The sequence below is a fragment of the Malaya genurostris genome, chromosome 2 (genome assembly GCF_030247185.1).
Source record: "Malaya genurostris strain Urasoe2022 chromosome 2, Malgen_1.1, whole genome shotgun sequence".
NCBI lineage: Eukaryota > Metazoa > Arthropoda > Insecta > Diptera > Culicidae > Malaya > Malaya genurostris.
Genome location: NC_080571.1, coordinates 295453509 through 295465734, shown reverse-complemented (window position 1 = coordinate 295465734; position 12226 = coordinate 295453509). Strand labels below are relative to the sequence as shown.

Sequence of the window (12226 nt, the reverse complement as noted above, 5' to 3'; positions counted from 1 at the left end):
AAGATTAAAACAATTTCCCCATGTCACTAATAATGCCACAGAGAAATGGGTAATGCGCTGCCGAACGGACTGGGCGCGGGAGTTTGGGGTGCATCCTGGGATGTGTTAGTTGCGTTCATGGGTCCATGAAGCGGTTTGCAGATCGTACCTTTTTCGACCGGAGACTAACGATTTTCGCAGCCGCGCCACCCATCACACCGGTGAATGCCGAATGGGTTGGCCTGGTCCACCAGCTGAAATACCCCATTAAGCATAAATATAAATCTAAATAGCATATAAATTATGAAGATTTTCATTTTATTTGCTTTGGAAATTGTAACTCCGAGAAGCTACTGTAGTGGACAGTATGGCCCTCTTACCGAAAAGTGTCCCCACGCTACGGACTTACGGACGCGGTAGATGTATTATTTTCTACACGGACCTGGTTGTTGGCGGTTCGGGAAGTTCTGGTGTTTGTTTCGGCTCAATGCTACCAGACCGGCAACGGGGTGAGTCGCGGTAACTCCTTCCTGGAAGCCTCAGAGTATAATGGGCGGCCAAGCATCCAGGAAACAAAAAGGATGGCTGTGGACCAACTAGAGCAATGAACAGAGAACATTGCCAGAAAAGCCAACTGCAAAAAAAATATATGTTTTTCTATGGGTTTTTAAATTCTTTTATATATAATTACATTTAGCAGTAATAAACAAGTTGTAGGCATTCAGCTTGGGGCTAGGGCTTACCAGGTTTTCCCATAGCTATGCGGAAAATAAAACACTTTACTCCCATGCAACAACAAACGGCGAGTGTCGCTACTTTTTTGCTCACAGCCATTTCACATGTGTATGATCCTGGTCGATCCTTTGGTTCACGTCTAATAGCAAACAAGGTACTTTGTTTTATTTTATTTTTGTTTTTTTTCTGGTGTATTCCGAGATCCACAAGTCGAATATTTGCAGTTGCATTAGGGCGACGGATAGGGTTTTGGTTCGTTTTCGGTCGTTTCGTTTCGTTGGCACGGCGGCTTCTATCTTTATGGTTTTCGTCCAGCGAAAAGTGGTTCAAACGTTCCCCGACGTCGTCGGTTGAGATTTTCCCTCTGCGAGCAGGGAACCAGGGTTTCGAGAGTGGGGAACCAAATTCTAATAGATTAAAAGCCAATGGACACTGTTGAAGACCACATAGAGTCACCTTCCGGTGCGGGAAATAGACCGAAGCGCAGGGATTCAGAGGCTACATTCATACCACTCCGAAGGCGGTTGAACATACAGCGTTTTTTTTTATTTTCGGGATCCTTCTGGACTTTTCATCGGCCATTTATCTTCGCACCAAGTAGGAGAGTAACGGCAGTGTTGGGGTGACGGAGAAATTGAAGATGCACGGACCGATGGTCAAAGAAGCTCCCGAGGCGGAATGTGCGCTGGATACATTTTGTTTTCATATAATAGTAAACGTATTGTTTTGCACTTTTTACTGAATTAAAAATAAATCCATACAATTTCATCTTGGTTCGATTTCCGTTTCTGAAGTTACGAGTGAATGAGTGGATCAAATTCAATAAGAAAAACGTAAAGAATAAAGAACGTCTAAACGTCTGCATCGGTTGCGAAGTCGGTTGAAACATAAGGTCAAATTCCACAAATGGAATGTATTACCAAGGCTTGGCTTACAGTATTCGAACAAGTTTAGTATAATTCAATGGAAATAAATTTAAGTGAATTAAAATTATTCCACTAAGTTAGTGTTCAAATTGTAGCATAGCTCAAACCTAAACTTTACGAGGCTTTTGTGGGCATTGATAAATGTTAGAATGCGTTTTTCAAATAGCCTTCCAAAACTTCAACTTCCTAGAAAATTTCAGAGTCTCGTGTCCGCTGCAGCAAACCGCTTACCGGAATGAAAAATTTGGCTGCTTCTACGGCCACATTGTCATTCAAAAGTGCTGGGTTGACTCTGAATACCATCTAATGCAGTGGCCGAGTGAAAGTTACCATCGGTATGTCAACCAAAAACAACAAGGGACAGCCCGATATCGTCAAAATTACTGCTTGGAGTTTTGGAATATTTTGGCAGCAGTTTTTCGCGTTCCATATAATTCTCATGCTTCCCCGTGCGTCTATGATGACATTTAGTCAATATAACGGCATCATCGTTAGTAGCAGAATGAGAGGCTGCGAATTGGTTTATATGTAATAATTCATTCGAAACACGAAAATTATTGAAAATACCTCAAATAAGAGAAGTATATCGCATTCAAGTTCTATTGTTGAAGTGTATTAAATTCCTTAATGTGACTTTCAATTATCAACTTGTTTTCATGAAAACCGTCTGCAAATCATCTTTATATAATTTGACGCAAAAAAGTAGGAATAACTTTTTGTGAATAAATAATAGCTCTATTCTTATTACACCCAAACCTCCATTCACGTACCTGATATATGTGTATATGTGTTAATATATGTACGCATGTGGGCAAATATAATTTTTTTAATAATAAAATTTATATTCTGGCCTTTTTGCGTAAAAGCTTTACGTGGCCGATTGGCTTACATTTTTGTTACTTTTTTTGCTATTGAATCTCGTTTTCAACCTTTTTCTAGGGGGAGATTAGTTTTCATTTCCATCCAACGAGGATCGGGGGTCACTTCGTCCGCGGCTCATCTCATCATGCATTGCTTCATCGTCTGTGTTGTGTGTGATTTCCGTTTTATTTTCGTTTTCCTTGTTGATCGTAGTCTTGGGCTCGTTGAGAGTTGCTGTATATGCACCTTGTTGTACATTATTTGCAGTTGCTGGTTGGTTGGAGGGTAAGTTGTTAACTGCAGCTGGTGTACTTTGTTCTATAGGGGATACTGATGGTTTCGTTGAAGGGGATGCTTGATTGTTGTTGGTGGCTGTCACAGGTGTACTGGGGTTGCTTGGGGTTTGTGTGAAGGAAGCACCGTTGTCCTTTGGTATAGTTGTCTCCTTGTCCGGTTTATCACATGGCTTACCATAGTGAACAGCTTTTTGGTAATATTGACATGTGGCCATCTGATTGTAATAGGTAACAAGTGATTTGCACGGGATTCTTGTATCTTGACCGAAAATCACATAAGAAGGTATAGGCTTCTTCAAGTGTATGCGTAATAAACGTACGCCATTTAGAATACCGGGGAAAAATTCTTCCACTTTTCTTTTTCCATAGAGAGAATTTTTCCGTACTGGGACATAGTTTTGCGAATATATGAATCGGTGACGCTTGAGGGAAGATCATGCACACGCACTTCTATAGCACTATCTTCCATATATACTGGAATGTTGCACCTAATGTTCTCGTGCTCCACATAGTGCACATTGTTATTGTTGTAAACAACATTATTTGTCTTATTACATTGAAGTAAATGCACACGTTTAATGTCAAGATGCATTTGCTTCTTAAGCAAACCTTCAAGTTCTCGTATCGAAGGTCGAATTTTGCACTGCCTGAAGTAAACAACAATTGTATTCTTTCGTGTCGGCGGTAGCTTTTGTTTATTTGGTTTACTCATGTCGAGGTCGTTCTATTGTTCACTACACAATACTGTACTTGTTATCTTCTGTCCCGAACGTAAGCGGTTTTGTTATATCGACTGACTTGGATGAGATGTACGAGCGAACTGTGTGCAAATATTTGTATTTCCTAATACATACAAATATTGATGAAGTAAAAGCGATCATTTATATGTATAAATACAGGGTCCGCCATCTAACATCTTTTTAAATAGCGGTTATTTCGACATTGGTAACCTTAATGTCACTTCTGATTTGACAGAAACGTAGTTTTATCCTTCCGCTGAACGAAAATGGTTATGTATACGCTTGAGGAACGCGTGAAAATAGTGCCAACTGGGCTTGCGTTCAGTTTGAAGAAGACACCGATTATTGAAAAAAAAAACATCTCGGATGAGGCACATTTTCATCTCGGCGGGTATGTTAATAAGCAAAATTGTCGCATCTGAGGGACGTAAAACCCGCACGTTATCATGGAGAAGCCGATGCATCCTCAGAGAGTGACGGTTTGGTGCGGATTTTGGTCTGGCGGCATCATTGGGCCGTTTTTCTTCTAAAATGAGGCAGGAGCCGCCGCCACGGTCAATGGCGAGCGATACCGCGCCATGATTAGCGATTGGTTCTTCCCGTTACTTGAAGAAGAAGACTTGGACACCATTTGGTTTCAACAAGACGGCACTTCGTGCCACACAGCCAACGCTACGGTCGATCTTCTGCGCACAGTCTTCGAAGATCGAATTATTTGTGTGATTTGACGCCGTTAGACTATTATCTTTGGGGGGCTGTCAAAGATAAGTGTTATGTGGACAAGCCAGAGACAATTCAAGCCTTGAAGGACAACATTCGTACAGCCAAAGCTGAAATAAAGCTGCATACAATTGAAAATGTACTACAAAACTGAACCGACCGTATGGCGTACTGCAAAGCCAGCCGAGGCAGCCATTTGAATGAAATTATATTCCACAATTAACCGGAAGGATTGTACTTTAATATGAAAAAATAAATTTTGAAATCGGATGAACCGTTTGTGTTTTATTGCGTGTTTAAAGAAAAAGTTACATGGCGGACCCTGTATAAACAAAACACATGGAAACATCTTTTTTCTGTAATAAAAGGCGAAATGTACAGGAAGCGCTTTCTAGACAGAACATATTGAAATGTTGAACAACTATTTCCTTTTTTAGACGATTTTGACAAATCAGTAAGATTCTGAAACGTCAGTTTTTTTTTACCATTTTAGTCATGGACAGTTTTCCGCCAGCCAGTGGGCTGAAATTATTGCGATGTACATTGAAAACAATAGTTGAAATGTGCAAACTGTTCGTGTTTATCGTGAAAATATGGGAGACATTCGGCGTATTCCGCCAAGACAAATCGTACTAGGGCTATTCGAATACTGGGGCAAACCGATGACTATTTAAGAACTAAAAGGTACTATCACAGTGGAAATTGCTACTATTACGTCCGAAATGTTGTCAAATACATTCCATAATGCCCATAAAGGCTGCTTTTTGTGCATCGAATGGAGGCGGTCATTTGATCGATATTGTATTCTGAATGAACTATCAATAAATGGCATTGTATACCCTATATAAATCTTGTTAATTTTCCAAAATTGCTTGAAGATGGCGGAATTATTAAGCATTTAAGTAGGTCCTATCAAGATCTAGACTTATGTACTTTGTTTTATTAAGATGTTTTTAAAAACATTACATTTCGCTTTACGTTTGATTTTTACGACCGAACTCTCTTAACTCTCAAATCCAACTGACTAGCTTGTCCTTCCTGAATGTTCGTTACCTGACTACCTAGCCCTTAACTGTTGAATCAGCGGTTATCCTGTCCGAACATGTCGAATCGTCGATGCGGCGTGGTGGTTTCGGCTGATGGAATTACTAACGGTTCTTGGCTGATGCATCCACGGTGACCGGATGTCTGCTGCAATGTCAGCGGTTCGATAATTGGTAACAGGGTGGTTGACATCTCCACGCGTTGGATACACTGGCGTCTTACTGCTGGCGCGTATTTTGCTGACGTCTGTGCGTACGGGCCATATGCTATTCGGGTTCGTCCATAACTCTAGATCCCTGTACTTTCGAAAAAAATTGCTTTAAAAAAGGGACGTTTAGTTTGTTGGTGTTGATTATGGAACACGGAACGACCGAAATTAGCTCTGCGCCTAATTCGTATTACTGTTTTTGAATTAGTTGATTTTAACCACAAAATTTCCAAAATAACTATAAAATTAGTTAAAATTTAGAATTTACTGTGCTGAAAAAAACTCTTATTTTTAGAGAAAGTGTTTAGTTGGCGAATATTTTGGACTCAAACCAGCAATATTTCAATCCAACACGAAATTCTCATTGACAACTAATTTCGTTATTAAAATCAGAAACTTTGATTCTATTTATCTATCACCGTCATTACTGAAGGACAGTAGTGTCAAAGCAAAATAATCCATTAAAAAGCTAAAAGGGACAGTCTTGTTGAAACTGCTCGCAAATTGTTTAGATGTTTTTCGTATGTGCTACGATATATCCCTATATAATTTTCTAAACCGATATGTAAAAATGACGTAAACTGTTAGTGGAAAGTGTATTTATTTAGAATTTGTGCGCAGTTAAAGCGATTGTGGGTAATAATGTTTTTACGTGAAACAGTGAAGTGAGTTTCGAATGTTGCACTCTAATTGTACACGTCAAATGATGTTTTTTTTGTATCTTCTCATTCCGGGCTACGCCGTCCGGTGTACTACTTGTATTCGGTTTTTGTTTTCCGAGTGCTCAAAGTTTTCAATGAGAGAGTCGATTTCGCGAAGTCGAAAAAAGAAAACAGCGATTTAGAAGTAAAATTTTCAAAAAGAAGTTTATGTTTCGCTTATGTCTTTTTCTCCAATACAACATCGTATTTATACCTGCAAATATAGAAAAGATAACCGCGACTGAAATTTTTTTCGGTAGTAGTGTGCCATCTAGTGGCTAGCAGTCATTAACGTGTTAACGAGCGCCATATAGCTGCTAATTGCAGAAACCAATTCAACCATTTATGTTGGTTGAAAACAACGTTTTATTTCTCTAATTCAACTAAAAAATTAGTTGAATGGATATGAAGCGTGCCTTAGCTAAGAAATGACAGCACGTTTAATTGGTGAATTCAACTAAAAAAATAGCCATTTCAACAAATATTTTATTATTATTAAGAAAATTAGAATTAAAAAATCTAAATTAGCAAAAGTAAAATTTTTTTAGTTGTCTCAAAAAATAACTAACTAAAATCAGAAAATCAACTAATTTTTTCGCCAAAATGCTAATTTCGGTCTTTCCGTGAAGGTGCTGATAACCAGCCAGCGACTGGCACAATAGAGATCGCAACAAGTGATTATAATTACACTCTCCTACCCAGTTCTTGAGCGGAAGAACAAGTATAGAGCGAGAAGACTAATGTTTGTTGTGTGATGAACAGAGAAAATGTTTGGATATATGATAAAAAATTTAAAAAAACGTTTCGAATTTTTTCCATCTTTCTGGCAATTTGTACCAGAAAAATTTACTGCCATGTTCGTAAAGTTCCGAAAGCTGCGATTGGCTGCTCGGAAAGTGCTTTGCTTAAGGAGGCAGTGTTGGTAGTCGAATGACGCCAGGTCTTACCGCATGGTCAAGCACTTCCAACTGGAGACCTTTAGCATGTAACGAACGCCTTCGGACTTGTACGAACATGTATTGTCGTGGAGTAAGATCATCTTATATATCTATCTCTTCATATTATTCGATTTTACACAATTGCTCGGATCAAATCGTTTATTTATTATTGAAAGCGAATTACGTTGATAGTTCTACCAGGTTTAAGAAGTTCGAAGCAGATCACAAAGACAAAACGATGCAATTCTTTTGTGCTTTTGGAGTAGCATTTCGCACGCACTGTTTGGCTTTCGATCAGTTTATGTGGCACCCACTTTCAACACTTTGGGATCTTTCCTATGACTTGTAGACGTATGAAAATTGTTTGCTGTTTAACTCTCAGTGCCTCTTTCGTATCGTCCTCGACATCAAACAATTTTTGGCTTGTCGGAGTATGCGACGTTTCACATGTTCAAATTGTTAGTGCACGATTGACATAAACTTTCACAAGCGCACGTACAATTTTCCCGTGATTGAACATAAAAAGCAATGCATGGCGTACTACATGGAATGAAAGCCGTGAATAGTTTCGAACAGTGTATATTTTTGTTGAGAACAAGCCTCTAGATGCCCCAACATCAAATTTCATGACAATCTATCAACTAGAGTTTGAATAGCAGCTGATCGTGTCAGGCGAGTTCTAGTTTTCATCGAGCTATGGAAAAAGATGCATTAGCACATTTATACATAGAAGCAACGGTGAAATTGAATGATTTGCGGTACGGATTGGCACATCATCATCCCCCGTATTCTCCAGACCTGGCCCCAAGCGACTATTATTTATTTCCAAACCTGAGAAGGTTTCTTCAGGGAAAGAAATGTTGTTGAACGCTGAGGTCATTGCAGAAACGGAAGCCTATTTTGAAGGCCTTGACGAATCTTTTTTTTTTCAAAGGGCATCAGAACGTTGGAGGACCGATGCACAGTGGTGAAAAATGGATCAAAAACGCGACGATTTTTTTGGAGGCATGATACAGCTGACCACAAAGCACTTCTTTGGTGTAAAATGGTCAGTAAAATCGATTCCATGTATTTAGAAGGACCGCACGAAACGCTATCATGTTCATTTTATCCCAAGTTCCCTTTTGATACTGCATTGTATTCAAGCTTAACTATATAACATGAAACCGAAGAACTTGCAGAAAAGCGAATAGAGTGTTTCCGATGTAAAAAAGTCTAACAAATCGATTGCATATAGTTTTATTGACAGCAGAAAACTCGTTGCACCGTTTTACCCCATTTCTTTTCTTGTTATAATATTCAGTTGAAAAATGATTTACAATCCAAAAGCAGATCCAATGCGATCTATCTATGTTATACCGTTTTACTCCAATTTTTCCTTTAACTGAGTCTTAAGATTTTGCTCCACATTGAATTCATTTGTAATCCAATTTTCAGGTCTTTCTTCGTAATAACAATCGATTTTCATCAACCGCAATCAGCCTGCTTTCGGTATGCGAAAGAAAGTTTAACCAGAAATACGACTTATGAAATAAATTGGGGTAAAACGGGTTAAACAGGCTAGTACTGTCATTCCCATTGTATTTGATTGGATTACAGATGTTTTGTACGTGATATGAACCAATATTGGTAGGTTATATTGGATCTGCTTGTAAATCTGCATTCAACATGAAATTATATTTGTCGGAAAATTGGGGTAAAACGATGTAGCACGAAGCATGCGATCATGAACACTATCTGTAAATTATTATTTGAGGTTATATGCGAAACATAGAACTGTCCTGTTTAACCAAAATTGGTCCAAACACCGATCAGTAGAACTTTTTTTCTGTAAATTCACGGAAGAAGATGACTGGGGGTAAAACAGAATACAGTTGTTTGCGGTCAATCTTATTAAAAACAATCCATCCAAACTTATGAGCATGTCAGGAATACCTTCCGATTGGTGGAATTGATTTTTTTTCCTGAGTTTCAGAGTTAGTTTTCCAAGTAAAGTCAGATAAAAGAGGAATTGGAGCAAAACGGGCATGATAGTCAATTTTGCGGATCTTCTAACTATCATAAATCGATTCTACATAAATCGATTCTACAGAAAAATTTGCATAAGAAACGCTAATTTTGAAAATGTTTGCTCATGTTTTTATAAAATTATTGAGCAAAGTCGCGTTTTTGATCGTTTTTTCCCCACTGTGCGATGGGTCAAGTGTATTGCTCCAGCTGGAGATCATACTGAAGAGTAAAGAAGTGTGCACAGTAAAAAATTGACTTTATTTTGTTAGGCCTGGGAGTTCTCATTCCATGTAGACGCGCGATAAAACTGATTGAAAGAACTTTCTTGAAATCCGTCAACACTGTTTCGACTTTCAATACCACGAAATGAAATGATATCAATGGTTTACCTAAATTTCTATTCGAAACATAGAATGACATCTGTTGGAAAAAACGGGAAATTAATTAGGAGTACATCTGGTATAAAGGGGTTGACTTTAATTTGGATGTCGGAGCCTCAATTCATTCTTCGAAATCTGTGTTGGTAACACATGCCAAATTGTTTGCTTTGTCAATCCATGTTTGCGAGCGAACAAATTTAATAGAGATTTAATACTGCTTGACACTGGAGTTTCGATCATGATCTTAACATTTAAGATCATGATCGAAACTCTATCAAAATTGAGGAATGGAGTTAATCGCCTACATCAAGAACACGACTCATGCTATTAACTTTGTTAAGGACTTGCTATTCCACCCAGTGCATCTTGAATCGTTTGCAGTACACTTTCGGTCGGGTTATTTAGCGACGTTTAACACTATAAAATGATGATAATAGCCGAAAGCTTTATACCTACACGTGTTACGTAAATCGCTCCCCACGTGAGGACCTTCGGAAAACCGACGGTGTACGGCATGCTCGACTTAAGAGACCATTAGGTTCGTTCTGCTTTTTTTTCTCACTCCTTTCCGCAGGTTACAGTCTTAGTCCAAGCAGTTGAAAAAAATGTGTGTGTATGTACGTCTGTGCGGGAATGTTTTATTGCACAAACAGAGAAAGAGGACACCTAGGATAGATTTCTACTGCAGATTTAGAGCGTACTTTGCCGGGTTGGAATTGCGTATAAACTCACAGAAGATGGTACAAACTGCATCTGCGGTTTGAGCTTTCAGGCCATCGTGTTCAGTTCAGAGCGGCATTTATTTTGATAGGTGAAAAAATATTCTTATTTTAGTTGACCATAACATAACTGTCTATAAATACTGAGAATCCTACGAATGGTATTTGCTAGACTCGACGGCAGCAGCAATATCTATAGGTAATAATAATAGATTTTCTCACGTGGGGTTCCGCCTATGGGTTGGTATTATCAGGAGTTGGTATGGTGCGACTCGGAGACCAGCAATCATTGCCAGAGCTCGGCTGGCGATTCGAGCAGCCTTGCGAAGGAAACTGCCACCAGGAAAGGATATATTTCACAGTGAGTTTCTACCACTGTTCGATTGAATACTTTTATCTTCCATATACAACGGACATGATTTACTGCACCTCTGCTGACCGCACAGCAAGTTCCGAATGGAGGCAGCCTAGCGGTGCCAACTTCGGATGCGTTGGGGTTACTCAACAGGAAAAGTGAAAATCGTTGTGGAGCACAGCACAGCACAGCAAAAAAAAATGGAAAATAAAAACTTCTACCGAAATCTTTCGCTCGTGACGATGTATCTGCATTCCACAGGAATGTGGCGAGTGCGGCGATTGAAAAATATCATCTCTTTGCGTCCTTGTTTGGTTGTTCGGTTCCTCACACCAAGTCTAGTCGATTGTAAGTCTACCAGATCGGTCCATAAATGTCATCTCGTACGTTCGGTGGACGATTGCCCAGCTGTACTTTTATCGAAACGCATTATTAATGGAGTCCAGTCAATAATAATGATGACCACCGCCATCATTGCTGTGCTGGATCGAGATGTACTTCGTACATGCAAACCTTTGCAATAACTTTCACATCCTGCAGCGGCATAGTCAGTGCGCATCTAGAGAGCTTAGGAGACCTTATAAATCTCCGGTACCGACGTACTGACCGTGTGACGGAATCGGTATCGGATCACCTACGAAACGATCGACCATCCGACGGGGCGACCGAAGCACTTGTCATCACTGCAAACGACGACCGACATGAATGAGATTGGGCAAAAGCAGTCCAACCATAGACGTCCGGCCAACCGTGAGTTTGTAATTTTTTTTTCAGAATCAGCGTGAAATGGTTGCTCTATCCATTTGATGGCCGACATCACGATGCGATTGGATGCTTAGCGACGCTGCAAATCGATGCCGACGATGGCCAGTGGGTCGTAAATCGTCTAAACAAATCATTCTTATCTTGAAGCGTTGGGGACGTCTGCAGTTTATTTCTTTCGTCCGAGATGGAGTTATCCCAATCGGAATGGTTTCACGTGGACAAGGCACATCCACGATGCGAAATGTTGAGAATTTTAAAAATATAGCAAAACGGCATATAAAATTTGAACAGGAAGTTGAAAAACTATCGTCTATTTGACTTATTAAAAGTTCAGAATTATTCTGGTCCCCTAGGGAAGTTTATTTGTAATTGATTTTATAACCATAATCCGTTCATAACTTTTTGTTGTTAAATCAAAAAGGCGAGACTTAAATTTTCTCTTCCTGCATATGCTACTCTGCTGTTTGCTGTCCAGTTTTATTCAGAACAAAAGAAATTCCTTTTCCCATACCCGAATGTTGCAGTTTCGTTCGCTTTCCTGCGATTGGCTGACATCCCGGCAAGCATCCATCTCGAGCAACCAGAGCCCCGGTATCGTGCGCTGGAAAAAGGGCAAGAGCGATTTTATCAAAATGTCAATCATTCTGTCGTTCCTCCGGATTTTGTATCGCGCTGCTGTGGAGAGAATACGAGTATTCGAATTCCGCACCAGCCAGTCAGGATTTCGTATCCCGGAGGGATACCAGTCACTGTGATATACTCTTGACATCTCTTCCAGATAAGTTTTTCTCGTTCACTCTGCCGGGGCCCGGCAGTCTGTGTGTTGTGCTGCGAATGTTCTTGCTGTAG

General features: G+C 39.7%; 1 protein-coding gene across 2 annotated transcripts in view; it reads right to left on the bottom strand.

Moving 5' to 3' along the window:
• The window catches only part of LOC131430644 (zinc finger protein 236-like), a 198370-nt gene that overhangs the window by 26639 nt on the left and 159505 nt on the right, over window positions 1-12226 (bottom strand). The window lies entirely within an intron of this gene.